The sequence below is a fragment of the Mastomys coucha genome, unplaced genomic scaffold (genome assembly GCF_008632895.1).
Source record: "Mastomys coucha isolate ucsf_1 unplaced genomic scaffold, UCSF_Mcou_1 pScaffold18, whole genome shotgun sequence".
NCBI classification, from domain to species: domain Eukaryota; kingdom Metazoa; phylum Chordata; class Mammalia; order Rodentia; family Muridae; genus Mastomys; species Mastomys coucha.
Genome location: NW_022196900.1, coordinates 8,381,669 through 8,385,188, shown reverse-complemented (window position 1 = coordinate 8,385,188; position 3,520 = coordinate 8,381,669).

Genomic DNA, 3,520 nt, shown 5'->3' with positions numbered 1-3,520 from the left:
TCTCTCTCTCTCTCTCTCCCTTTCTCTCTCTCCCCCTTTCTCTCTCTCTCTCTCTCTCTCTTTCTCTCTCTCTCTCTCTCTCTCTCTCTCTCATACACACACACACACACACCCTCCATGTGCTCCATGCCCCCAATCTCTAAGAGTGTCAAGGTGTTCATTGTATGTGGGACTCAGCCCTTAGACTTAGAACCTTGCTAGACCAAGCTAAAGCCGGAAGGCAATAAATATGGGCACACTGTATCTGGGGCACATGAGTCCATCAGAACTAGGTCGTGTGGATTTCTGGGAAGGAGCTGAGAAGTCAGCAGCTTAGCCATCTTTGGATTCTGGGAAAAAAAAGAAAAAGAGGAAGTTGAGATTTCTGTTGAAGAGCTCCAGCATCTTCATGGGGCCAAAGCTAAGCTGGAATATATAGTCCCACAGCAGTAGAGCAAATGCCTAGGTCTTGCTGGATAACTGGGATAGATTTCAGAGCAGCTCAGCGAGAAACGACCACACTGCTCAGGTGGGACAGCTCATATCAGCACCTCTAACTCTACTCCTCAGTCATCCTGTACACCCCCAAAGAACAGTTTGTGTCCTCTCCCTCAAGTCCCCCAAATAACCAACCCTTCCTCATTTGCAGTAACGTAGTTGAGATGGTTAGTTTAGGTACTTTCCGAAGGAATTTAGTCCTGAAGCTAAAGGAAATAGAAGAAATGACCAGAGGTCCACCAACCTTAACGACCTTATAGAATGAGAGGCTGGGCTTCTAGAATGTTCTGCTCTGCATTCTGCTTTAGAGTTCCATTTATTTATCTCTCTTAGATGAATTTTTCCCTCTTGCTTTTAAAAAACAAAGCAAAGCAAAACAAAACAAAACTCCAGCAGAGGAGGCCAGCTCTCTGGGTGTACTTTTCTCTCTTCCAGGTTCTTCAAGAGCTTGGGAGAAGAAGGGAAGTCAGTGCTCCTGCAGAGATAGGACCAAATAAATCAAAGAACTCATCTGTTCATCTCTTCCTCCTGTCTCCCTCTAGCATCCACAGATTTCCCTTTGAGCCCATCTGGCTTTTTAGCGAGGCAGGTGGCCACATACAATCACTTATCTCACCGTTGTAACACCAACTTAGCCAGCCACCCCCTTTGCTCACTTGTTAAAGAATGACAGTCTCACTCACCCCCAAGCATTGAAGTCACTTAGGTTGATGAAGACAAAAATTCTAGTGGTTTCAGAAGAGTTTATATGTAAGATTTCTCTCCAGGAGTGGCCTAGGTCAGTGCCTTCTCTTTCTTTTAGAGAGGGCTCTGGACACTGTAAGTAAAGCATTGTGGTTGGCCTTCTCCTTCCACCTCCCCACCACCCAGGGCTCCATTGTGAAAGTTCTGGGAGTCAGGCAGATGAACTATGAAGCAAGAGTTCAGGTGTTGAAACTGCCCACAGTTTCAGGAACTGGGTTCTCTCAGGGGAGGGAACAAGGACCTGAAAGAGAATTCGAAATTCGAGAGAAATCACAAAGCCAAGTTGAGTTCCAATCAAAGCTTCAACTTTTACTTAGGGAGGCCAGGATTTTTATAGTTACACCAAAGCGAAACCAAATCTCTAGGTTACATATTTGCATAACATAAATACTGCAGAAAAGGTCAGGTGCCAAAGTCCCCAGCAAGTCAGAAGGTCTTCAGGTGGTAGGTGTTCCGCATCTCAGCGACTTCTTCAAAGACAGAACTGACAGTCTGCAGAGAGCTTTTGTCTTAGCTCCCCAGGTGGTAGCCTCCAAGCAGATACTGCCCGAAGGCCTATGGCTGAGCTGAAAGGTGAGGTAACAAGGTGTAGTAATCTTTGACTTTTCTTCCTTCTGCCCTTGGAGGTATTGGTGGGCACTGTTGCTTCTCACAAATGTGTCCTAGGCCATCTCTCTCTGTCTTTACCTCTTCTTGAACAATCAAATGCTTCTCTCCAGGAGTGAAGCATTTCTATCAGCATGGGCACATTGATGACTCCCACATCTCTGTCTCTCTCCTAGGAATTCAGCCTCCTACATATGTAAGACTTTACAATATATGAACTATTTTCTTATGGGGCTAGAGACTGAGGGAGACCCGTGGTCACTGACGAAGCTTGCTTGCTTCCTCTCTCTTCTTCCTTCCTTCTTTCCTTCCTTCCTTTCTCTCTTTCCCTCTCTCCCTTTCTTTCTCTCTTTCTTTAATGTAATTTATTCTTTTCTAAGCATACTTTCCCTAACAATTTGTCTTTCCCTAAGATTTTCTCACCTGTGTAGCCCTGACTGCCCTGGATCTCTCTCTGTAGACCAAGCTGGCTTTGAATTCAGAGGTCATCCTGCCTCTCTGCCTTTCAAGTGTTGAAATTAAAGGCATGTTCCATCATGCCCAGCTGACAAAGTTTTGTTGAGGACAGCAAAATTATGACTTTATAAGTGGGTTTCTGATGATGTCACTTAGAAGCCACTTTGTGCCATGTTTGTTATTGTTCTTGTCCTTTCTCTCAGAAACTCTGCTTTCAGGTAGGAGTTGGGGAAATGTCGAACAGCCTTTCTGTGTCTCTGACCAGACAGGGCTTCTCTAAACTACATGCTTATAAGATTCACAGTCTCATGAAAGGATTTCCTTGGCTTCCCCCAAAGATGGCTATCTAGATTAATTGGTCATGTACATATTCCACTGAGGACAGGAATGACATGTCCTAGTTAGTCTAGGTAAGGTTACTGCCCATTCCTGAGCCAGTCATGGTGCCCACTGAGTTAAGAATATTGTTGCTGGTTTAGGTCATTCATGGCTGCTCTTGGGGCCTATCCAAACCACAGACCATGCTACCATGGTGGAGAGAGGGAATTGATGGTAGAGGTGAGTAAGTAGCCACTGTCCTTGCAAGGTTCCTCTTGAGCAGTGGCTTGTGAAGAAGTTTTGAACATGGTCTACAGAAGCAGAAACATCTTACACTGTGACCTAGGATGGGGACACACACACACACCTACAGCAAAATTTTCACAAAAATATTACTTGTCACCTGCTATTGGTAATGCATTCTGGTGCTTTTCTAGTCTTGGCAGCTGCAGAAAGTAATGCCCTTTTAAAGAATTCTGTTCTGGACTCCACAACTCACTAATGGGTCATGACCAGCAATTTGAATATGCCTCCCTTCCATCCCATGTAGCTCCCTCCGGGGACTGAGCCAAGATGCTGGGCAAGGCGGCCTCTCTCCTAACGCTGTTCTTCACCTTTGCAAAAGCTGCTTGCTGTTGAAATTATTGTAAAAATGTAGCATACACACTCCAGAAATTTGAAAGAGAAGTGTGTAAAGACGTGGAAGTTGGGTTAATGGACAGGAGTGGGAGACACTGCGACACTTGTCACTGGAAGCTCAGAAGGAAGACCTTGCAACAGAAGACACCTGAACTCCTCACCAGGATTGTAGAGGTCGATAACGAAACATTTCACTAAGGCCTTCCTCCTGCTTTGGTCAGCTCCATGGCTAGGAAGGATTTCTCTGAGGTGGCAGACTGGGCATACAGCACCACTGAAC